The 26,154-nt window shown below is 45.4% G+C and overlaps 1 long non-coding RNA gene across 2 annotated transcripts in view; it reads right to left on the bottom strand.

Annotated features, from left to right (window-relative positions):
• LOC137656795 (uncharacterized) overlaps window positions 1–24,707 on the bottom strand; it is a 41,605-nt gene extending 16,898 nt beyond the window's left edge. For both annotated transcript variants that reach the window (XR_011047021.1, XR_011047020.1), the window contains exon 1: window positions 24,573–24,707. This is a non-coding gene — a long non-coding RNA (uncharacterized lncRNA). The remainder of the gene's footprint in view (window positions 1–24,572) is intronic.
• Between the last annotated feature and the right edge of the window lie 1,447 nt (window positions 24,708–26,154).

The raw sequence follows: 26,154 nt of genomic DNA, 5'->3' as shown, positions 1-26,154 counted from the left end.
CCTTCGGATGGAATCTCTCGGACACAGCATCGCGACGCTTCAACACCGAGTTGGCCCACAGGGTGATAATCTGGTGCGCCAAAAACTCGATGGAGCGGGTGCCCGAGAGCAAGAAGGTCTCCAGGGCCTTCCTATTGGTCTCCTTGGACAAGTCCTCCGATCGCAATAGGATGCCCAGAGATCCTAGCCAAAAGTCCAGCCACGAAGTGGCTTGCATGGCACACTTAGCGACCTTCTCGTGGCTAAGGATCTCTGCCGCCGAGAACGACACCTGCCGGGCAGAGAGTTTCTCAAGGGGAACTCCCTTCGCCAGCTCCTCCACAGAGTGATGGAGAGGAAGAGCGAGGTTGTGCTCACCCAGGATCTCGAAATACCTCCTCTGCTGAAGACGAGGAGGAGGGATGAGCTTGTTCCCGGCAGTGGAACGACTGGAGGAGGCAAGAAGTGCAAGCTGAGCGTTGGCCCTAGCCCTGGCACTCTTCAACCCCCGAGACCAGGGCAGAGCCGCACTGGTCTTAGGGGCCTTCCGAACGTCAAACACTTCATCCAAAATCGTGTCTTTGCCTTCACGGGGGGCGATGAGTGGATCCATAAGCCCGTTAAGTTGCCTTATCAGGCTTAGGACCTGCCAGAAGGCATGTCCGGATTCTTGCTGTTCTCCTCCCTGCGGGCTGGCAGCTAAGTCTCCTGCCCCAGGGATCTCTTCCTGGGGTGACACGTGGACATTCCCCCGGGTAGTCGTGGGTTCCTGACGAATCCTTGCAGAGGATTTAGGGACGGTCTTGGAGTCCTTGGATTCCCTCCTGGGAGGGATACAGGATCCCAACAACGAGGTTCGAGGGGACCCTTCCTCACAAGACGATTCTCCTGCATGAAGCGAAGTCTCCCCTCCTGGTGCCGAGGGGAAGACTACCGCCCCACTGGACTCACCTGAGGATGGAAAGGCCTCGTCCACGGGAGAAGGAGAGAGCACTCGTGCAGGAGAAGGGACCTTCGCAACCGACCTCTTGGGAACCAACTTTGCCCTGGGGGAAGTCACCACGAAGTCCACTCCTCTCTTTCTCTACAGCGTAGGAGAGACAGCCGTTGGTTTGTTACCCTGGTCGGCGAGTGCTGATTTCATAACCCTCACTAACGCCCGTGCCAGAGGACCAAACCAAGTCTGTTGCTCCAAGGACACAGAGTCCGAAATCCTCGCTAAAGGGAAAGGGATCGAGCGATCCTTTGGAGGGGACACCACGGTACCTACCTGAAAAGAAGGTGGGGAAGAATGATGTACTAACCTCTCCTCGTCCTGCACTACCAACCTGTGTTTGGGTGGAGGTGATCCCGAGTGCCGTCTAGGAACACACGTTCCTGCTGCTACCACCGGCTGCGGAATTCGCCGCAAAAGATGGTCGCGCGGGCGAGCGATCGCGCAGGCGAGCAGTCGCGCGGGTGAATGATCGCGCGGGCGCGCAGGCGAGCGGTCGCGTGGGCGTGCAGGCGAGTGGACGCAAGGGTGGGCAGGTGAATGAATGCGTGTCCGAGGCGGCGAACGCAAGCGTTGGCGCGACGGCGAGGAAACGCGCTGCCGCGTGGGTGAGGAAGACCGCTGGCAATGTAGATCCACAGGCGATCGATGATGAGCTGGTGAGCGCGGACGCGCAGGTTGGTGATGGCGCGTTGTGGCATGTCGACGAGTTGGCGAGCGATGGCGAGCAGCATGCGCAGGTGAACGACCGCGCAATGGCGAGCGATGGCGAGCAGCATGCGCAGGTGAGCGATCGTGCGATGGGGAGCGATGGCGATCAGCATGCGCAGGAGGGCGATCGCGCGATGGCGAGCAGCATGCGCAGATGGGAGATCCCGTGATGGGGAGCGATGGCAATCAGCATGCGCAGGAGGGCGATCGCGCGATGGCGAGCAGCATGCGCAGGTGGGCGATCGCGTGATGGCGAGCTAGTAGCTGGCGAACCATGTTCCTTCAGAAGCGTTGGAGAACGTTGGCGCGCCGGCTGTCGCTATTGAATAGGCGATATACTAAAATCGCCTGTGCGCGCTGGCGAGCAGGTGAACGCTGGCGAGGAGGTGATCGCTGGCGAGGAGGTGATCGCTGGCACGTAGGTGATCGCTGGTGAGCCGGAGATCGCTGGTGAGCCGGAGATCGCTGGCGAGCAGAAGGTCGACGCGTGTCATGTGAAAGGACAGGTGGCGCAGCGAGGGCAGGTGGCGCGGCGCGTTCACGAGCAGGAACTGGAAGATCGCTGGCGCGTTGGCGAACATGTGCTTTTGACACACGTGCAGCACAATGTTGCGTAGCCACAGGATCAGGCAGATGGTGAGCAGGGAGCTCAGCAGGAACTGTAGGATGGTCAGAGACCGCAGGGCGATGGTCCTCAAATGAGCGCTGACGCTCCGTGAGAGCTGACGAGCAGGAGAGCGCTGGCGAGGAGGGCGAACATCAGGAGAGAGCCGACGAGCGTCGGCGAGCAGGAGATCGCCGACGAGCAGGAGAGCGCTGACGATCAGGAGAGCGCTGACGATCCGGAGAGCGCTGGCGAACAGGAGAGCGCCTGTGCGCTAGCACTCCTCGTGGAAGGGAAGGATCCCTTAGCCCCGAAGGGACCGTTGCCCGTCGGGTGACGAGTTCTCCAGAAGGCGAAGATCTGGCAGGAGATGGTGAGCGGTCTGCAGAGAGGTTCAAGGAAGACGGAGCTGTAGGTTGAGGCTGACGAGGAGAGTCCCCCTCGGAGGATGAAGACCCAAAAAGGCGCCTCTTAGCTCCCCTGTAAGGGGAAGGGAGGCCCTTGCGGTGTAGCGGACGGTAAGCCTTACGGCGGAGGCGGCCTCGGGGGAGATCGTCGGGACCATCGGTCCTCCGAAGGGGAGTCTCCGTCAAAGCACTTCCCTCAGAAGGAAGCTGAGCAGCAGCAGAGACTGAAGGACTCACTTCCCCCTTCGAAGGATGTACGGAAGGGGGAGGAGAGCCTTTAGCACCATCATCCGCAATAGCACCTGTGGCGGATTGCCCAGCCACGTCGGAGGCCTCTGTCACCACGACGTCGACAATAGACAGAGGGTCTACCTCTGCTACCGCCGGCGACTGCTTAACAGCGGCCCCCAACGAGACAAGGTCAATAAAAGCGACCCTGGAGGGCAAGCCCTTAAGCCCCAGGGACGACCAAATCTGTAAAAGATCATCATTGGTTAAGGAATTATCAATAACCTCCCCCGGAGGAGGAGGGGGAACTGCCTTGCTATGGGAGGCGACGCCCTCTCCACCAGGGGCGGAAGATCAAGAAGAAGAAGTTGTAGGCTGCATACGGAGATTCAAAAAGGCGCCTCTTAGCACCCTTATAGGGAGATGGGAGGCCCTTACGACGAGGCGAACGGTGAGCCTTACAGCGAAGGAGGCCAACAGCAACAACAGCAGAAGAATCCTTCGAAGAGGAGTCTCTATGAGTGTACTCTCTCACGAACGAAAGAGAAACTTCGTAGAAGAGACTGGTCAGCGTAGAAGAGACTGGTCAGCCAGTGACCTAAAAGAAGCAATCCTCCAAAGAGGGGCTCCTGCAGTTGCCCAGCCCCTTGAGCAAAACTGCAGGTGCGACCGCTCAGCGCCAAGAGCATAGTCGCACGAAAAAAAGGCAAGAGAAGAACCCCCCAAAAGGGGAAAAACTCAAGCCTGGACAGGAAAAACTTCCCTCGGAAGGAAAGTTACCCACCCAAGGAGGCGAGCCTCCTGAGAGTTCTAAAATGAACTGGAGAGCTGTCAATCGTCACGGGAGTACTTCCAGTAGAAGGAGACACGCCCCTGACGAAAATACAAGGGGGGAGGCAGCAACAGCCGAATCCCCAGGCCTCAACAAGACAGCTCACACCGTTGCCATATTACAGAAACGAACTAGATCGGTAACTGTAAAAAAATAAAACAAAAATCATTAGTACACATTCATTCCCCTGGGAAGGCTCCGAAGAGGAATCCCGAGGGAAAGGAAAACAAGAATTACACAACAGGCACGTGCCCTCACAACCACCTACACTCACGGAAGGAGAGCTGTAACCAAAACAGAATTATAACAATTATAATTATGTAAATATGTAATTATGTAATTTAAAAATGAATGAACACTAAAGAAAGAACGAAAACCCCGAAAGGAATAGTTCTACAAAGCTGAAAAATTAACAAATACAATTAGATTCATAGACTAATTGAGACAAAACGTACGGCGTAGCAACCCCCCACACGGGAAGAAAGCTACAAAAGGCGTAGTAACGTAGTAAAAGGGTGAACGACCTCAAGAGAGAGAGAGAGAGAAAGACCGAAGTCAAACTCGATCGCAACCCATAAAATTACACCGTGGTGGCCTAAACTGCCGAGGGCTCCACGGAGATATCGTACACTACACACACAAGCACAAATCTCTGAAAAGGAAACTTACTGATTTCTATACTCAAATATATATACAAACATGAAAAAATGTTTACATATATATTGAGTAAAAGAAAAGTAAGTGATTAAGTAAAGACAAAACAAACAATGGCTGCCAAGCGAGGACAAAGACAGAGACGTCTGTCCCAGTCCGAGCCAAAAGTGAAAGTGAGCTTCACCGGTGTGTGAGGGGGGGGGAGGGGTAGCTAGCTACCACTCCCCTACCCCCCCCCCCCCGCTAACTAGCGCGGGGGTAATACACCCTCGTTAAATTCTAATGGCTCGCCATTTCAGCTACGCTAAAAGGTAAACCCCATGTAAATAGCGTGGTTTGTATTTCGGTTACGGAACAAATGTGCTTTTGAAACATGCGCTGGAGAACGTGGACGATGTTGCGTAGATACAGGATGAGGATCGCGAGAGAGCTCAGGAGACTGATGGCGCGCAAGGTGTCCAACAGGGACTGCAGGATGATCAGAGACCACAGGGGAGCGCTGGCGAGCAGGCGGGCGATGATCCTCAAAAGAGCGCTGACGAACGGGAGAGCGCTGCCGCTCAGAAGAGCGCTGACGAGCAGGAGAGCGCCTGTGCGCTAACACTGCACGTGAAAGGGAAGAATCCCTTTGCCCCGAAGGGACCGTTGCCCGTCGGGTGACGAGTTCCCCAGAAGGTGAAGTTCTAGCAGGAGTAGGAGAACGGTCTGCAGAGAGGTCCAAATGAGCAGGAGCTGTAGGCTGAGTACGACGAGGAGAGTCCCCTTCGGAGGAAGAGGATCCAAAAAGGCACCTCTTAACCCCTTAATAAGGGGAAGGGAGGCCCTTGCGACGCAGCGGACGGTGAGCCTTACGGCGAAGGCGGCCACGGGGAAGATCATCAGGACCATCAGTCCTCCGAAGGGGAGTCTCAGTCAAAGCACTTCCCTTAGAGGGCAGCTGAACAGCCTAAGAGCCCGTAGGACTCACTTCCCCCTTCGAAGGATGTACGGAAGGGGGAGGAGAGCCGTCAGCACCATCATCCTCAACTGCACCTGCAGAGGATTGCCCTGCCACGTCGGAGGCCTCTGCCACCACGACGTCGACGATAGACAGAGGGTCTACCTCTGCTACCGCCGGCGACTGCTTAACCGCGGCCCCCAACGAGACAAGGTCAATCAAGGCGACCCTGGAGGGCAAGCCCTTAAGCCCCAGGGAAGCCCAAATCTGTAAGAGATCATCATTAGACAATGAATTATCAACAACCTCCCCCGGAGGAGGAGGGGGAACTGCCCCGCTATGGGAGGCGACGCCCTCTCCCCCCACCCAAGGTCGGGAAACAGAACTAGGGCCTGCGCTACCACTCGGCCGACTCTCCTTAGGAGCCGGACGAGGGGGAGCTTCGGAGGAGGTTTGGGCGGCGAAAGAAGAGTCCCGAGAACCTTCCTCCTTCAAGGCAACCCCCGAAGGAGAACGGTCTCTCTTGGACTTCTTCTTACGCCGGCGACCAAACCTCTCCCACTGGGAGGCAGACCACTCCCTACACTCACTACACGTTTTCCTGGTCACACTGTCGGCCCCGACACTGAGGGCAAAGCGTGTGAGGATCCGTATCCAAGGCCGACATAAAGGTCCCACAAGGGCGGCCGGCAACACCAGGGCACGTACGCATAGCAAAGATAATATAAGGCAGTCAACTTCAAACACACACACAAGCTGTAGTAAAGAAAAAGCAGAAAAAAGATTAAAGGCTGTCAACGAGGACGATGGACAGACACGTCTGTTCATCGCCGAGCCAAAAGTGAAGTGAAGCAAGTCACCGGTGTTATGGGGGGGGAGGGGTCGCAAGCTACCCTTCCCCTACCCCCCGCTAACTAGCGCGGGGGTAATTAACCCTCGTTAAAACTATTGGCTCGTCATTTCAGCTGCGCTAAAAGGTAAACCCAATGTAAATAGCGTGGTTTGTATTTCGGTTACGGAACAACTAATTGGTTAAGAAAAGTTGCTCGATCATGTGGCTCACCTACATCTAGTGACGGATCCAGCAAATAACGGAGTGACTGCTGCACCCTAAAGGAAGGGGAAGAAAGGAGTAGTAAGGATAGTCAATCTTCCCACTCATGGCATCCATTATCTTGGAAGGAGCTACTTTTGCTACTGAATCTATTGAGCAACTACCACCAGGCCAAGGATAACGGTATCCAGGGATATGTGGGTACTTCCCTCGGTAATGGATAGAGAAGGGTCTCTTGTTATCAAATAGTCTTCAAGAATTGTGCCTCTGACAGGTTCTTCCTTAAAGCTGGGATATATCCAATGTCTCCTCGCCTGCCAGAAAAGTAAGTTTGTCTAAAGAAGCTAGAGAGAAACAGTTTTAGTATTTTTTTCCTTATTCCTTCCATTGCTGTAGGAGGAATTTTAATGTCCTACCAGAACAGGAAGCAAGTCATCTTGGTTCTTGCTAGTCACTTCTTGTAGGGAAGAAATGACAAAGAACTTAAAAGTCGTGAACAGCTGGATTTTAGTTCCTGAACACAAACTCCTGAACAGAGGTGATAAAGATTTTTTTAAATTTCAGCATGATTTGTGAAACAGGCAAAGTTATTTTGTTTCTTACTTGCTTCTTCATGAATAGAATAGCCAGGGAAAGTCTCTAAGGTTGAACCCTTATCTGCCATCCGTTCTTTGGGTTCCTGTGGGATTGATTAGGCCTGCAATCTCCTAAAATGTTCCATACAACCTGAGCTCCACCTGGGTCTCGTCAATTCTTGCAAAGTCCAGACATAAAAGACCAAGTTATGATCTTTGATCGAGGACTAAACGGTATCCTTCACCGCGAAGATAGAGGAGCTTTCCTGGTGAAGGAAGATAAAAAAAATAATTTGACCTCGATACCATTTGGCATGTGGCTGCTTAGAAGCAATCAGGGTCACGCTGAACTTTGCTGTTATCAACCAAATGTTGAGTGGTTGGCAAAACAGGATGATGGGAAGAAAGTAGAAAGTATAGATTTCCTAGGGATGCTGGAAGGCGTTATCAAACCCTATTGATGGACTGGGACTGGGGAGAAGAAACAAATTTTGTCCAACTAAATGGCAAGCTAGTTAGGCAAGGGTTAAAACCCAAAGTAGGAAGCCTTTCCACCATGTAATGAAGTAGGGAACACATTTAACCCTTACATCAAGTCTCTGTCTGAAGCAGAAGGAGCAATAAGTGTTGGAACTTCTTCACAAAGAAGTGTTTCAATGACATTATCCGTATGTAGAGCCGTCAAGAGAGGTTGCCTGCTTCAACTGAATACTATAGTGTGAGGTCCACTGTCGCTATCTGGTCCTAAATATTGAGAGACTTCTGAGCTCTAGAGTGAGGATTGTGTGCTGAAGATTGTCTTAGAGTGTCAGAAAGCTCAGGGCACTTAGAAAACCTCACTACATCAGCGTAGCGCCGAACAGAACTAATGCATATGAGGATTTGTCGAGTCTAACAGCATCTGATGCCCCAGGCGGTCACCTATCTAAGTAAAATTCAGTCCTAACGTTGTTCAACTAAGCTGATCAAACAAGAAGCTTAGTTTCAAGGTGGTATGGCCATTGATGCTCTCGGTTGGGCGAGTTAGTTAGGACTAGGACTCCAAATGATTGCTTCTTCTTCTTCAGTAAAGAATTAGCAGCATTAAGACATGGGGACTGTAATCTGTGAAAAGTCACCCTTGTATTGACAGAAAGAGAACTAGAAATGCATGAAGATCAATTCCTTGTGGGATGAAGTTCAAGCATATGGAGCGTGTTTGCATCAAGAATGCATGTGAGGTCCGATAAGATACAAGTGGGAGAGCTTAGGTATCCCATTTCATGAAGTGTATAAGACATTCAGCTGAGGATACCCACTACAAGTGGATTCTCGTTATGCAAGCAGTCTAATTACAGCATGCATGGATTCCCAACGTGTGTGAAATCGGGCTCATGGCTGTGGAGCGCGTACGCAAAGGGTTAATGATTGCATACAGGTGGAACGTTCAAGTCCAAATGTGTGAAGACCTTGCAAGTACAGTATGTGTCACCTAGGAGCGTGTAGAGTTGGTCACCAGAAGATGTCATCACGCTTAAATTTGTTGATCGTAGAGACAGAACACGTGAATCCAGTCACTCGTGGACCTTCCTCTGGGCACTTGCATACACTACCAAAAGAGAGAGAGAAAACGTCCAGGAAGGGGGAAGAAAGAGCAGCGCCCTTTATCCGGACCAGCAGTGCCAGTGATCAATTGTACAAGCGTTTCGTGACGATATTTCTTCCCGCAATGGGACAACTCTAGGCACTTTTCCTCCTGGTACAAAACTACACACTGGTAATAAGCGTGAGAACACCTATACTGGGTACCCATGCACCTCCCTTAATGTGCTTGTACATGTTTATTCCTGTGATGAACAAGGAGGTTGGTACTGTACAGGAAAAAAGGTAAGAGTCACGAGAACGTAACTTCTATTAATTAGACTTCCTGTACTTCTTGAACGTTTTCATTGTTCTTCTCCCGAGTCGCAGCAAAGACTCCCACAAAGAAGAGGCAAAAGAAGGAAGAGCTTGAAGTTCACAGAGTCGCACAGACTGACAGCGACACTCATGGTTGAAGACAAGAACACTAAAAAGAGACACCAACCATTTGTTATGACCTTTGTGACAGAGTCGCACAGACTGACAAAAACACTCTCATGGGAAAAGTCAAAAACACTAAAAAGAGACAGCAACCATTTGCCATGTCCTTAGCATCTTTCTGGAATTGCATAATGACAAACAATGGCAAAGGAAAGAGATCTTTCTCATCACACTCGATAGCGGCTTTCTAAGACGAAAGCACATACATTGAAGCCCAAGGTTAGACTTGTTCCTCAGGATTTGTTGTCTGTGTTATCATAAAGCCATACTAGGAACAAGAAGAATATAGGCACGTTGCACAGACAACTGTCCCACAGCTTCACTTATCGGAAACTACTACAAAAAAAAATGTTTTCCTTAAAATACCTTGCACACAATTATCTCCAAAAACTATTATCTAAATGAAAATGGAAAAAAATTAAAATGGTCAAATAGCCCAACGATGCCGGGAGCTCAGTCCGTAACCCAGCAGAAACTGCCGCCGCTTCATTAAAAGTTTTAACAGCCATATCAAGCTTCACTGAAAACATACTCCTATTAAAGATTAAAGGTTTGTATTCATGTAAGAACAAACATTAGAAAGTACTAGTGTTTACATAATAACAAACTTTCATGTAGGTGACAGTAATACTGTACTGTGGTTTACAAGCAACACAAATTACGAGAATGAAATTTAGCATTGCATTGGTCTGCGAAAAAAAATTAATGAGACTAGCACAAAACCAGTCAAGCAGTGCCAATATGCCACACACACAGTGTTTGTGTAATTTTTACCCAATTTTCATAACATTTTAAGAGGTAAAAGCAGTCGACTCTAGCTAGGTTCCTTGGCAAAAGTGAATGTAAAATATGTCGACAAAGCAGTATCCATAAGGTAAAAATTAACCGATTTAGTTAGTGATAGTGAACTTCATTCAAGAGAGAGATCTTACAATATTTGACCTGAAGATCTCATGAAGGAAGATTCTCCCTTCAAGCAGTGTTACTTCCTCCTCTCTTATCTCCCATATGCCAGCCATGACTCGCCTCAAAGATAAAGTGCGAGTTGATTTATCAATACTTTATTTCTTATTATGATTTATTAATTTCCATTTAATTCTGATGTTGGGGTTATAATTTGCTATATGACCTTACAAACCTTTAATAAGAAGTGTGTGTGTAATCATGGATGTGTGGAGCAAATTGAGTCTGTTCCCTTTAGTACACGGGAAAAATGGTTTAGGTTTTTGAACATTTTTTATTACGAGCTTGTTCCCAGAATCTCATATACCAAAGTACTACTGTAATTAATTTTCAAACACTTTCATCAACTATTTTCTCTACTTAATAAGAACATCTATCTTAACTCACATTTTGTAAACCTCATTTCCTATCTTTAAATTGCTGGATGGCCTAGTCGACCCAAGTGTGGTACAGTACCTCTACATACGAATTTAATCCGTTCCACAACTGACTTCGGATGTAGAAAATGTTCGGATGTCTAAACGAATTTTCCCATAAGAATACATTGAAATAGGATTAATCCGTGGTTGAGCACAAAAACCTATGATAACTTCTTAATAAATTACTACACATAATTACACATGACAATAATGCACACTAAATTAGATAATAGACATGTAAAAAAAAATAATTATAAAAAAATTATAAATAAGAAACGTGTTTTTAGCGTCACTTTACCTTAGAAACTCCAGCACAGGTGTTGTTGGTCTTGCTACGAAGAGAGGAGACGGACGGGCAGCGAGGAGGTAGAGAGGTTAACTACGATGAGAGTACACTACCGTAACTTATTCTAACTTACACTTAGTGAACTTTAACCTAACTTAGCTTATTCATTTTTTTTATTTCTATATTTTATATTTTTTTTACATTTTCTTTTTTTTCTTTTTGATGATTAATTCTAATCACTTTCACTCTCTCCACTTAAAATTGATTGAATTTCTTTCGCATCACTCTTTGCCGTTTTCTTTGAACCACTTCATCACGAGTTCGATTCGGTTTTTTTAAAGAAGCTATCGATAGAAAGTTGCTTGGTACGGCTTTTCAGAATGTTTCGAAAGTGAGTTAGGCAAACATCATCGAACTGCACAACTACACGACAAACCTGCAATTTTTTTGGGTGGTATTTGTCGATGAAGTCGACCACGTCTTGATATTTTCCTAACACCCCTTTTATTTGCGCCGAACCTAACACATGTTCTACCTCCTCATCACTCATGTACTCAGACATAGCATGGAGTTCCTTGAGCTCCTCTGTGGTAAGTTCGTCGTGATGTTCGGCGACGAGTTCCGTGATGTCATCTGCGTCGACCTCCAGACCCATGGTCTTGCCAAGGGAGACGATTTCCTCTACGTCTTCCGCTGCACCCACCACGGGATCAGGTTCGGGGTAAAAACCTTCGAAATCTCGGGGAGAAACTGCATCAGGCCACAGCTTCTTCCAGGCAGAATTGAGGGTTCGTCGAGTTAATCCCACCCAAGCCTGATCTATGATCTTCAAGCAGTGCACGATGTTGAAGTGGCTTTTCCAAAATTCACGCAAAGTTAAGTTTGTGCTTTGCGTGACATTAAAGCACTGCTTGAATAGATGCTTGGTGTAGAGCTTCTTGAAATTCGAAATGACTTGCTGGTCCATGGGCTGGAGGATAGAGGTGGTATTCGGTGGAAGATACAGCACCTTTATGAACTTGAATTCATCGAAGATATCATCTTCAAGTCCGGGGGTGGGGGGGGGGGGTGGGGGGTGAGCGGGTGCATTGTCAAGGCATAGCAGGCACTTTAAAGGCAATTTCTGCTCATGAAGATACTTCACAGAAGGGCCAAAAACTTGGTTAACCCATTGGACAAAGAACTGCCTAGTGACCCAGGCCTTGGAGTTGGATCGCCAGAAAACATGAAGCTGGTCCTTATCCACGTTGTGTGCCTTAAAGGCCCTAGGGTTCTCCGAATGGTAACCCAGTAAGGGCTTGACTTTAAAGTCCCCGCTAGCATTGGCACATATGGCAAGAGTCAACCGATCCTTCATTGGCTTATGCCCAGGCAATTTCTTCTCTTCGGCGGTGATGTAGGTTCGACTGGGCATCTTCTTCCAAAACAGCCAGGTTTCATCACAATTAAACACCTGCTGCTCTACGTAGCCTTCTTCCAGGACGATCCTTTCAAAGTTCTTGACAAAGTCAGCTGCAGCCTTTGTGTCCGCACTAGCAGCCTCTCCGTGGCGAACAACTGAATGAATCCCGGACCGTTTCTTAAATTTCTTAAACCAGCCACGAGATGCCTTGAAATCGTCTGAGGAAGGTTCAGTTGAACTCTCCCCAGCATCACCCCCAGAGCTCTCCTCCTTCAAGTCCGTGAAGATGGCGTGCGCCTTCTCGCAGATGATGGTTTCGGTGATGGTGTCGCCAACAATCTCTCTGTCTTTGATCCAGATTAGCAGAAGTCATTCCATCTCTTCTATGATAGGGCTACGGCGTTTTGAAATGATGGTGATCCCCTTAGAAGGTTTCACTGCTTTAATGGCTTCCTTCTGTTTCAGGATTGTCGAGATCGTCGACATATTACGGCCATATTCTTTAGCAAGTTCAGTCACGCGGACTCCACGCTCATGTTTTTCAATAATTTTTTGCTTTACGCCTAAAAAAAGCATTTCCTTCTTCCTTTTCTCACCACTACCACTACCACTTGCAAAACTAAGCCTTTTAGGACCCATGCTTTACGTAAATTACCGTAAAAGGATGCACGTAAAAAATCCCGATTAAAACAGTACAGTAATAGCAGAACGCACAGGGCACAACCACACGAAGCCGACGAGAACAGAAGACTGACCCAAGCCACGCTAATTGAGGGTCCCTCCGAGGTCGAAGTGCTGCCTTCTATCGGCGGAAATAAAAAACACATCCAGCGCTATGAGTACCAACTACGCGTACGGGTATTGTTTACTTTGGGTGTTGAAAAAAAATTTGGGTGTAGAGTAGGAACGTGTTCAAATTGTACTTCGTGTGTCGAAAAATTCGGATACAACCGGTACGACGAAAATTGCTTACTTCATGTGTCGAAATAAAAATGTTATTTTCATTAGTAAAATAAATTTTTGATTATACTTACCCGATAATCATGTAGCTGTCAACTCCGTTGCCCGACAGAATTCTATGGAGGGATACGCCAGCTATCACAATACTAGAAGGGGGTGTACTTACCAGCGCCACCTGTGGCCAGGTACTCAAGTACTTCTTGTTGACACCTCCTCAATTATTCCTCGGTCCCACTGGTTCTCTATGGGGAGGAAGGGAGGGTCAATTAAATCATGATTATCGGGTAAGTATATTCAAAAATTTATTTTACTAATGAAAATAACATTTTTCAATATTAAACTTACCCGATAATCATGTAGCTGATTCACACCCAGGGGGGTGGGTGAAAACCAGTGTACAAGATTAAAGGATAGCTAAGTATCCCATATTTCATATAACAGTTATCTCAAATAACAATGAAATAATAAGTACCTGGTAAGGAAGTCGAATTGAACCGTTACTCTGTCTCTTTTTTAAGTTCGTCTTCCTTACTGAGCGCAGCGTTCCTCTTGGAGGCTGAATCAACCCAAAGGTGCTAAAGTATACAGGGCTGCAACCCATACTAAAGGACCTCATCACAACCTTTAACCTCGGCGCTTCTCAAGAAAGAATTGACCACCCGCCAAATCAACAAGGATGTGGAAGGCTTCTTAGCCGACCGAACAACCCATAAAAAGTATTCAAGAGAAAGGTTAAAAAGTTATGGAATTATGGGAATGTAGTGGCTGAGCCCTCGCCTACTACTGCATTCGTTGCTACGAATGGACCCAGGGTGTAGCAGTACTCGTAAAGAGACTGGACATCTTTGAGATAGAATGATGCGAACACTGACTTGCTTCTCCAATAGGTTGCATCCATAACACTCTGCAGAGAACGGTTTTGTTTGAAGGCCACTGAAGTAGCCACAGCTCTCACTTCATGTGTCCTTACCTTCAGCAAAGCAAGGTCTTCTTCCTTCAGATGAGAATTTGCTTCTCTAATCAGAAGCCTGATGTAGTAAGAAACTGAGTTCTTAGACATTGGTAGAGAAGGCTTCTTGATAGCACACCATAAGGCTTCTGATTGTCCTCGTAATGGTTTTGACCTTCTTAGATAGTACTTAAGAGCTCTAACAGGGCAAAGTACTCTCTCTAGTTCGTTCCCCACCATGTTGGACAGGCTTGGGATCTCGAACGACTTAGGGTAAGGACGGGAAGGAAGCTCGTTTTAGCCAAAAAAACCGAGCCGCAAGGAACATGTAGCCGTTTCAGATGTGAAACCTATGTTCCTGCTGAAGGCGTGGATCTCACTTACTCTTTTACCTGTTGCTAAGCACACGAGGAAAAGAGTTTCTAATGTGAGGTCCTTAAAAGAGGCTGATTGGAACGGTTCAAATCCTGATGACATTAGGAACCTTAGGACCACGTCTAGATTCCAGCCTGGAGTGGACAACCGACGTTCCTTTGAGGTCTCAACAGACCTAAGGAGGTCCTGTAGATCTTTGTTGGAGGAAAGATCCAAGCCTCTGTGGCGGAAAACCGCTGCCAACATACTTCTGTAACCCTTGATCGTAGGAGCTGATAGGGATTTTACGTTCCTTAGATGTAACAGGAAGTCAGCAATCTGGGTTACAGTGGTACTGGTTGAGGAAAACTGCATTGGCCTTGCACCAGCTTCGGAAGACTTCCCATTAAGACTGATAGACTCTGAGAGTGGATGTCGTCCTTGCTCTGGCAATCGTTCTGGCTGCCTCCTTCGAAAAGCCTCTAGTTCTTGAGAGACTTTCGATAGTCTGAAGGCAGTCAGACGAAGAGCGTGGAGGTTTGGGTGTACCTTCTTTACGTGAGGTTGACGCAGAAGGTCCACTCTAGGAGGAAGAGTCCTGGGAACGTCGACCAGTCATTGCAGTACCTCGGTGAACCCTTCTCTCGCGGGTCAGAGGGGAGCAACCAACGTCAACCGTGTCCCTTTGTGAGAGGCGAACTTCTGAAGTACCCTGTTGACAATCTTGAACGGCGGGAATGCATACAGGTTGAGATGGGACCAATCCAGCAGAAAGGCATCCACGCGAACTGCTGCTGGGTCTGGAATCGGAGAACAATACAAGAGGAGCTTCTTGGTCATCGAGGTAGCGAATAGAACTATGGTTGGCTGACCCCACAGGGCCCAAAGTCTGCTGCAAACATTCTTGTGAAGGGTCCACTCTGTGGGGAAGGCCTGACCCTTACGGCTGAGGCGATCTGCCATGACATTCATATCGCCCTGAATGAGCCTCGTTACCAGCGTGAGCTTTCGATCTTTGACCAAATGAGGAGGTCCCTTGCGAACTTGAACAACTTCCTCGAATGAGTCCCTCTCTGCTTGGAGATGTAAGCCAAGGCTGTGGTGTAGTCGGAGTTCACCTCCACCACCTTGTTAAGCTGGAGGGACTTGAAGTTTATCAAGGCCAGATGAACTGCCAACAACTCCTTGCAATAGATGTGAAGTGTCCTTTGCTCCTGATTCCATGTTCCCGAGCATTCCTGTCCGTCCAGTGTCGCACCCCAGCCCGTGTCCGATGCGTCCGAGAAGAGACGGTGGTCGGGGGTCTGAACAGCCAAAGGTAGACCTTCCTTGAGAAGAATGCTGTTCTTCCACCACGTTAGAGTAGACCTCATCTCTTCGGAAACAGGAACTGAGCCCGTCTCTAGCGTCAAGTCCTTTATCCAGTGAGCAGCTAGATGATACTGAAGGGGGCGGAGGTGGAGTCTCCCTAACTCGATGAACAGGGCCAGCGATGAAAGTGTCCCTGTTAGACTCATCCCCTGCCTGACTAAGCATCGGTTCCTTCTCAGCATGCTCTGGATGCATTCTAGGGCTTGGAAGATCCTTGGGGCCGACGGACAAGTCCGAAAAGCTCGACTCTGAAGATCCATACCCAAGGAAACAATGGTCTGGGATGGAACGAGCTGAGACTCCTCAAAATTGACCAGGAGGCCCAGTTCCTTGGTCAGATCCATAGTCCATTTGAAAATCTCCAGACAGCGACGACTTGTGGGAGCTCTTAAAAGCCAGTCGTCTGACGGAGCCGGACACAAGATCATGATACTGCTGCACAGTCTGTAAACTGTCAATCATGGGCAAGCGAGGAAGTACAGTGACAACCCGAATCTGTCTAGACTATCTGGGTCGTACAGACAACTCCTTAACGGGTTGCTGAGGTTGCCGCACTGCGTCACAACAAGTCCCTTCTGTTGGTTGTTGAACGTCTTCCCCGTGACACATTGACTCCGTAAACAAAAAATCCTCTAACAAGGACTAAGCTTGGACTGCATGTCATGCAACACAGCTCAAGGTCTATGGGAGCAGGTGTGGTAACAGACGGGATTAGCGGCTGAAGTGGAACCATTACCTTCCCTGTAAGCATGTAATGCTTAAATAAAAGTCCATAAGAGGTTATGCAGCTAAAGGCTCCCTCCAAATGACAGAGTCCTCAAGGGAATATCAGAAGGAGGGAGAAAAGAACTTTCTCATCTACAGGGACCTTATCCTAGAAAAGCTAAGTTCTCTGAGTGAGGGTTCACTGGTGCAAAAGCAGCAGACTAGAAGGCAACGTTATGAAACTGCTTGACAGTCTAGTGAGTTGGCAACAACCCAAGATATGTTGAGAAGCATGCGGTAAGGTATGCAGAGCATGATGAATGCAGAGTATGCCTGTATGTAGAGCATGTTGTATGCAGAGCATGCTGAATGCAGAGCATGCTGTATGCAGAGCATGTTGTATGCAGAGCATGCTGAATGCAGAGCATGCTGAATGCTGAGCATGTAGTAAGCAGAGCCTGCTGTAAGGAAAGCAGAGCGTGTGCATGGCGTTTAACATTCTTAGAAATTCCATGACCAGTGCTAGAGTGCTTTATGCATGCTTGCATGGGGTTTAAAAATCAACATAATGTTTACCTTACATTCATAACTCATGATTCATATTTTTGCCATGGTTTGAAAATGGAGGTAAGGTATGCTGAACAGCAGAGTCAGAACGAGCTGGAACAACAACAGTGGAAGGTGCAGAAAGTTCCTGTTCCTGTGGAATGAGTGGAGCGTGAAGAGACCGAGGTTGCGCAGAACAAGGTAAAGTTCCCGCAAGCAGAGGTGTCTGAGGTGCAGGAACAGGGTGCACGGGTTGAGCTCGGTGCAGCAGCTGAGGAGACTGACTCACAGGTGGAAGAGGTTGTACCTCCACCGAGAGTTGCACCACCGGTGGAGCAGCCAGGGGAGGAGGAGGAAGAGTGGAGTAATCCTCCTGATCCCAAACCGAAGGTTGCCTTAAAGAAGGCTGAGGCTGAACAACACTGGGAACAGCGAACACAGAAAGAGGTTCAACATCGTACGCCTGGCAGAAGGTGCTGCGACTGGGTGCAGCGAGTGCAGGCGGGTTGAGCACAGGCTGAACGGGTGCAGGTGGAGGTGCAACACTCTCAGCCCGACATTCACGCAACAGGTCCGAAAGCTGTGCTTGCATGGACTGTAGAAGAGTCCACAACATCGTACGCCTGGCAGATGGTGCTGCGACTGGGTGCAGCGAGTGCAGGCGGGTTGAGCACAGGCTGAAAGGGTGCAGGTGGAGGTGCAACACTCTCAGCCCGATACTCACGCAACAGGTCCGAAAGCTGTGCTTGCATGGACTGTAGTAGAGTCCACAACATCGTACGCCTGGCAGATGGTGCTGCGACTGGGTGCAGCGAGTGCAGGCGGGTGCAGCACAGGCTGAACGGGTGCAGCCGGTTGGTGCACCACCGGTGCAGGCGGGTGCAGCACAGGCTGAACGGGTGCAGGCGGTTGGTGCACCACCGGTGCAGGAGGAGGAGGAGGTGCAACACTCTCAGCACGACACTCACGCATCAGGTCCGAAAGCTGTGCTGCATGGACTGTAGTAGAGTCCACAACATCGTACGCCTGGCAGGTGGTACTGCGATCAGGCGGAGCGAGCATAGGCGGGGGGGAGTGTAGGCGCACTCTCAGCCCGACAAAATGATGACTGAGGAGAGTCAGAGCTAACCCAATTACTGCATCCGGGTTGTTGAACTTTACTTCGTACGTCTGGCATAGGTCTGGACTTTACGTTTAAGAGGTCTAGAGACCTGAGACCAGCGTTACTCTGCCTTTATTTTCTCCTCTAAATCTCTTCTGCAGACGAGCAAAATAAGGGCTCAATCGTCTGCGGGTGGGAGTGACGGTCTCGGTAAGACACGCCCACAACCACCGAGGATACTTCTGTGCGCCGATCAAGGCCTGCCGAACCCTTTTGCCCTTCGACATTGCTTCTCCCCTGGGCTTGGGAGCTTGCAAGAGGTCCCGGACTGGGAGGACGACTGGCGCGCACAAAAGTACCCTCACGCATAACACTGACATCAATCACTTATCACTTTGATTTCTGTTTGCACTTATTTCACTGAACTCGAAACTTTAAGTGGTTTGTACCTGAAACACGCAATTCTATCCTTCTCAAAAGTTAGTAATTGCGAAAACAGAATTACAATGTAACAGAAAAATCTAATGAAAGAAAATTCAGTGGCTGGAAAGAGACTAAACACTAGATCACTCTAGAAACGTTTAGTTTCTTCCCCTAAAGAGACTAGGGATAAGAGCAAAACGATAACGACGTTACTCGTACGCCTGGCAGGCTTGAGGGAAACGTTTATCCTCTTTCTCCCTCCGTCTCTATCTCTCTCTCTCTCTCTCTTGACTTAGAACCTGAGAGAAGAGCCCAATCATATATATCGTTAAAACATATTATTGTTAAAGGAAAAAACTGAAATATTTCCCAAAAAGAAAAGTTCCTTATTAGGATCAAAACCATTAAGTTAAGAAAGAATGAACAAAACGCTAGACACGGTTACTCTTACTGCAATGTGAAACCGTGAACATTCTTTCTCTATCGTAACGATAGAGTGCAAGTTGAAACGTTCTGAACGTCAACAACTGCCGAGACAAACAAAACGTTAGTTCAACTTTGAAAAAGTACGAGACTATCAAAGAAATTCTTTCAAAGACCTTAAAATAGCATAATATGTTAACAGGTAAAACCGAAATGACGGACTCACGATAATTAACTTCGGTACCAAGAAAAGACCGCCTACTATTAGGAAGGTCGAATATAAACAAATATAAAAATTAATTTTAATAAGTTTATAATAAAAGGAAGTTAATCGAAGAGGCCTATAAGAGGCGGAGAGATATAAAATAAATCTATAACTTTGTTAAGCAAAATTAAGAAAGAGAGTCTATACTCTCTTAGACACCAACACTTCCGTCTAAGGGAAGGGTCGGCCATTGAAAGGTGAACGAGAGTTCATACTCTCTTCGTCACCAAAATTAATCAAATTAATTCCAAAAGCTAACTAAGCTAAAATAGAAGTTTCCAGTAAGGCGACAGCCGAAATCAAAGAGAAATACTTCACCAAAGTCGTGAAAATACTCCAAGAACATAAGCGTATCCCAGAACGTCTTGTCAGAAGCACGACAGAGGAATAATTGAGGAGGTGTCAACAAGAAGTACTTGAGTACCTGGCCACAGGTGGCGCTGGTAAGTACACCCCCTTCTAGTATTGTGATAGCTGGCGTATCCCTCCATAGAATTCTGTCGGGCAACGGAGTTGACAGCTACATGATTATCGGGTAAGTTTAATATTGAAAATTCGGGTGTAGAGTCAAAAATTTGCTCGAATTTTACTTCGGATGTTGGAAAATTCGGACGTAGATACGTTCGTATGTAGAGGTTCCACTGTACTAGAGATGCATTCTAAGAGACTGTACATAACACTCTTGTATCTGATTAACATGAACAAGGAACTTTCAGTACCTAATTTTTCCCCTCTAGATCCAAACCCTGTAGAGGGGGTTAGAATAATCAGTGTACATTAGAGATTACTTAATGGTCTTCATTGCATTTCTTTGACCTCTAGCTGCATTTGCTATACAGAACATCCTTTTATTTTACCTCCTTTCTTCCATTTTGCCTAATCTCTTTTCTAACATTTACTTCAGTGTAACTGCAGAGTTTTCCTCGAGTTGCACTTTGGCACTGAATAGTCTCACAGGCTACAATGCTAGGATATTTATCAATAATTAAAACAGTCCAATCAACATAGATCCAGCAGTTTAAAATGGATGCGATTTTAAATTTATAGAGCAACGTTTTCTCCATTCACTTTATTGGCAATATTAATAATTAAGGTGACATATCCACAGTTAGGTTCAAGAAATACTGCCGTTTCCAACAAGCTGAATAGAGAGTTTCCCATGTGGGGCATTCTTCTAGGGTATCCTCGCTTTATATGATTCCACCAGAATCTTCAAGCTCAGTACTTTCCCAACAACCTCAGTGCCTGAGATGGTTTTCTTCATTGGTGAGCTGCATTTGGTTTATAGCATTATATTTTACCTCCCTTCCCACTTCCTTTTTTTCCATGTAGCTGTCCAACCTCTAACTTTTACTTCTTAGTATACCTTGAGGGGTTTCCCCCCATTGCATTTGGGCACTGAATGGCTTCACAGGCCTTAGCAAGGGGCTATACAACCCAAATTCATATACTAAATTCTTCTTTCGTCTTTACCAAGCAAGACAGTCTGTCTTGGGCAATTTTCTCTGCGTTAATTTTAGTCCCATCCTGGTAAACCTTTCTATTTTGGTGAAAAATCTTTTGCATAAGCTATTAAACCTACAAGCCAATACACTGGATGTGGCCAAATGAATTTGCTAGTTCCACTGCAGTCTCCTCAGGGACCCATTTTCTCTCTTTACTAGCTTTCATTACCAACAAAAAATAAGCAACTTTTACAGATCCAGCAGAAGCGATTAGCGCGAGTGATCGAGTACATGTTGGATTATCCACTCCTAAAATTTATAGATCAAAACATCCACATGGGGTAGGGATGCTTACAGTATGTAATGTATTTCTGTCTCTATCTATATATTCCTTCCATTTTGTTTCTTCTCACTTCAAGGTGCGAATGACAAATGACATAAACGTCAACTTCATCTGTCAGTAATACCAAGGAGATCCACGCCTGTTCCAGCATCCCATATTAGCTGAAGAAGGCAAGGTTAGGACATTTTCCAGAATTTTCCCTTTATAAGTTGCCACAACATGATGTTTCAAATTACCATGTTACTGGTCACAAAATCGCAAATGAATGAGGAGCTGAGATGTAGCATCCAAGATCAGTCTATGTAGAGAGAATATTTCTTAACATTCTACTTTATGTCCATTCCTGCTTCCCTTCTTCCATCTGGATCTCCAACCTCTCCAAATTTCATTATTAGCACATGGGCAATAAATGGCTTCTTGGCCCCCAGAGCCAGCTTTAGGGCCAAAATTCCATACTACCAATCTCCCCCTATGAATGACACTGTTAAGTTAGAATTAGGAACATATGATTTCGATGATTAACATTGTTAGTATAAAAGTAAAGATTTACATAAAATCACCATGATGGAAATTCTGGAAAATGGTTCCATACGAAGATATCACATTTGAAGAATGTTTTTTTTAGCAATAAATCATTACATAGGTTGTAAATAAGGTTATAAAGGCGAGATTCTTTCCCAAAAGCTAATAACTAATGAACAATACCACCAAATTCTCAGGCAAGGGTGCCATTTTTTTCTGTGGTTTCGTTTTACGTTTTTGAATGGCAGGCACAAAGCCACTTTTCCCACTCCTGTACAGGTTGGTTAATATGCATTAATTGAATTATTGCCTCAAGGGTTATTTTCAAGCCATTATTTCCCTATTATACAGAATGCGGTACTCAATTGACAACACATTTTCTTAATACAGGTACAGGAAATATTTTACCAACATATTAAACACCTGCAAATTTCAGTTTGACAGTTACATAGTTAAGATACAGTAATATATTATGCAACAGAACTGCTCATGCATTTAGTGTGGCAAACGCCCTGTTTGCCCTCTGATACATATCCTAGTATTCTCCTAGATGTTAAGGTGTAAAACTGCGTGTCAGTTTATCATCAAAATTTCGGCCTAAGCATTTTTTTTTTAATTATATAAAGTGCTGTTGGTTAATGTCTAGGAGAGGGCCGCATGAAGATATCACTGATATTCAATTTATTTTTACTAGAATATGTAGGAATGTATGTATATAATGGTATACCAGTGAGACAATTTAGTGAAAATCAATAATAGTCGAAATATCGACGATCAAACTCACGCTACTCTTGTCTTCCTCCCAGATTTTTCTAAGTCTGTTGTTATTGTTGACTGTGTCTTATTTTTGCTCAAATGAGCCCTGTAACCACTATAATCCGCAGACAAACTAGTCCACTATGACGTCTTCACGTTTGGCCAATCACAGTGCGACAATACATTTTCTTTCCCAATGACGTCTTTACGTTTGGCCAATCACAGTGTGACAATACATTTTCTTACCCATCACAGTGCGACAATACATTTTCTTACCCAGCCATTTTATTTCGTTCCTAGACATCGAGGCCGTAGCAAGCACGTCATCTGATATTGCACAAGAAGTTGAAATTCCATCTTCTTGTCCTGACTGTTTCCTAAGTTACAATGAAATTGTTCTTACTTATTCGGGGTTATATTGAAAAACTAGTGGATTTGTGCCAGAGACACAATTTAATTTTACAAAATAAAAATTGTCCTGCATGTCAGGGAACCTTCGCAACGGCTTCACGTTTTCCTCAAAGCAGCAGCACATCTTTATCAACCAACAGGTTAAGGTAAGCTTCATTAATTTATGGAGTATATTATAATGGTGATAGTATAACGATGTATACAGCAGTACCATCACTTTGGATTTGGTTTGATGGATGTGTTAGGTAGTGTCCTTAAGAGGGAGTCGCAGGGGGGGCGAAGGCCCCCCCCCCCCCCCCCCCGGTAGGGGTACAGGGCTATTAGGCTAGGTTAGGTGGGTGTATTAGGTTCGGTGGTGCCCTGAAAATCACTGTGGCCTTAAGGGGGGGGTCGCAGGGGGGGGGGGGCAAAGCCCCCCCGGTAGGCCTAGGTAGGGGTACAGGCCCCCCAGGGTAGGTTAGTTGGTTGTATTAGGTTCGGTAGTGCCCCGAAAAATCACTTTTCTCCTCCTCCCCCCACCCAAAAACCCCGCTTCCCACTGGGGTCCCCCATAATTGTAGTAGTAGGTTTATGCTTACATTTTGTGTGTAAGAGTTAAGTCTTAGTTTCTTTTTTATTCATTTCCTCATGTTTCTATGCAATGTGCAACAATAATCTGGTTGTTTTTTGCCGTTTTTCGTCGTTAATACTTGAAAAACGGGTGCGGCCTTCTCCTAGACATTTACCGTGCTGTTTTATGGTAAAGCATACAATGTTGGGCTGCAATTTATGAATTTGACCTTTATGGAGTTACAAGCCATGTAAGTTGGCACAACCCTCTAAATTAGTTTGGGACGTACCCCTATACAGTAACTTGATTTACTCTACAGCGTGTTAGGTTATATTAAACAGGGAAGTTACAGAGGCAAAGCCCAACCACTTCAAGCACCCAGCATCCTAAGTTAGATTAGGCACTCACACCTAATTTGAATAAATCTACAATATGCATAGTCAGGTTAGGTCGGTTAACAAGGGATAAAGAATATAAAGCTGGCATTATCGGTTAGGTTAGGCTACACCCATCCAATTTTAATTAATTCACAAGCTTAGGAGACTTAGGTTGGGAGGAAGGAGGCTCTTTAACAGAGGGTGGCGGGTAAGCAATGCTTAATTAGTTGGTGTACATACATACTGTACATAGAAATGTATATATACATACAATACTCACACAAAAAATAGGGTGTATATAGTTGGTTGGGACAGGCGTAAACTTTCTCATTACTAGTCAAATAATTTTCTTTATGGGTGAATTGTTTATCTTCGTATGAAATACAATATGAAGTTTGGGTATTATTGTGGTGTATTACAGGGCAATGTAACCTAGGAAAAAAAACTACTTTACCTTATAAACAAAAATTACGCTCTCTTCGAAAATGACACCCGTTCCCGTCGCAAATGAATAGTTTCAGAATATATATATATATATATATATATATATATATATATATATATATATATATATATATATATATATATATATATACTACGATAATGGGGGACCCCCAGTGAGAACTCGGGGTTTTGGGTGGAGAACCTTAGGCTACATGGTTTTCTCGTGTTTGTGCCCCTTTTAAAATGTAGCTTTTTCATTCATACCTTTTGACATTAAACACCAGGTCTACTCCATATATATATATATATATATATATATATATATATATATATATATATATATATATATATATATATATATATATATATATATATATATCTATAGTTGTCACTGACACCAACAATCATAAATATAAGTTCTCACTAATATCAACAATGACAAGTGGAAAAAGTAACAAATATAGGTACCGCAAAAACATTTGGTATAAGTATTCCCGAAATTCAAGATGTAAATAATTACCTTCAAATGTTTGCGATATGACCAAATTCACATGACGTGGTGAAAAAACCTTCATTACACGTTCACATAGTATTTGCGAACTACACAATGAATTATGAAGGTAAGGTTTCAGGAAGGTCAAAACACGGATCACTGACACTGAATGGAGTCTTCGTCATGTCACAGGGTTGCCAGATTATTTCGACTGGATTGTCGTACATGAGCCTTAAAATTGTCGTTTTTCAACCAAAATTATCATACACAGTTTCAATATAATTATTTGTGAGTTAAATGATTGACTTATTTCAAAATATTTTAGTATGATTGTTTAATTAAACACATACATACATTGTATATACCTAAGGTATGTATCGGACCGGACCCAAAATAATCGTACATGTACGATAATTATCGTACGAATGGCAACTCTTCGTCATGATAACAATACATAAACAGACACTCTATAGTGGCAATTTTGTAACTTTGTTGCCTGATGCAAAATGATTGCGATTTTTTTCTTACTTTTATGATTGCGAATTCACGATAAACAGCTGAATAAATAACTAATGTGTTTTGAAGTGATTTATCATAAATTTTTAATCTGTGTTCAGCTGCAGGTGGCGAAATTTAAATAAATTTATCAAAAATTTTAGTAGTCATCAATATTCTTTCGTTTCAATTTAAAATTAAATCCGGGATGCTTATTTCGTTTTTCTGTCTAATTCATATTTAGAAGTTGTTTTTTTTTCAGGTAAATGTTAACTTCTGATCTCCTTAGAGAATAAATGCCAAAAGGCAAAACTAGGTCTAAGTCTAGTTTTTTCTTGTTAGACCAATAGAAAGTAAAATGAAGAATTGTCACGAGTAACTACCACAATAACAAAATAAAATTAACAATTCTTTCACACTGAACAAAGTTCAAAGTACTTCTTCACCGGACTGTAAAATTACTACTATATATTCTAAGGAAAAAAAATTGTATGGTTGTAAAGTTGATAATGTCTGACAAAGCTGACAAGACAACCAAAATATTTCAAAAATATAATTAGTTTCTGGAATATATGTCATTATGATCATGTCTTAATTTCATTTTTTTTATATTATTTCTCATTAATAGCTTAATCGTTAATCCTCTATTTCCTTTTATCAATTAATTGATTTCTTATAAGGGCTATAATGGAGGTTTCAGTATTTGCTTTTCCAATTATATTTGTAACTAGCTTGCCTAGTAATAATAGTAAAATTATGTTCGTTCATATGATATGAACAAATATACTACCTTTAAACTAATGCCTACACGGACTCTTGCTCTCAAAACAGTCCAGCTTTTGATCTTAAAAGGTCATTCGTGAATGGCAGAGGCAAGGGACAGTGACAATGCAAAGACTGACCATATATCGATTTGACCAGCCCCAATACCCCCGTCCACCAAAGCTAGGACCAGGGATGACCAGACAATGACTGCTGATGACTCAGCAGGTTAACTCATAGGCTCCCCAAAACTTGATAGGAAACGTCCCTGCCTGATGGTCTGCTGGACTTCCCGTCCAGCAGACCACCAGGCAGGGACGTTTCCTATAGGCCACCATAAGATGTCAGAGTG

Source organism: Palaemon carinicauda, chromosome 17 (assembly GCF_036898095.1).
Source record: "Palaemon carinicauda isolate YSFRI2023 chromosome 17, ASM3689809v2, whole genome shotgun sequence".
Lineage (NCBI taxonomy): Eukaryota > Metazoa > Arthropoda > Malacostraca > Decapoda > Palaemonidae > Palaemon > Palaemon carinicauda.
Note: the sequence above shows the minus strand (reverse complement) of the source record. Positions and strands in the feature narration are given on the sequence as shown.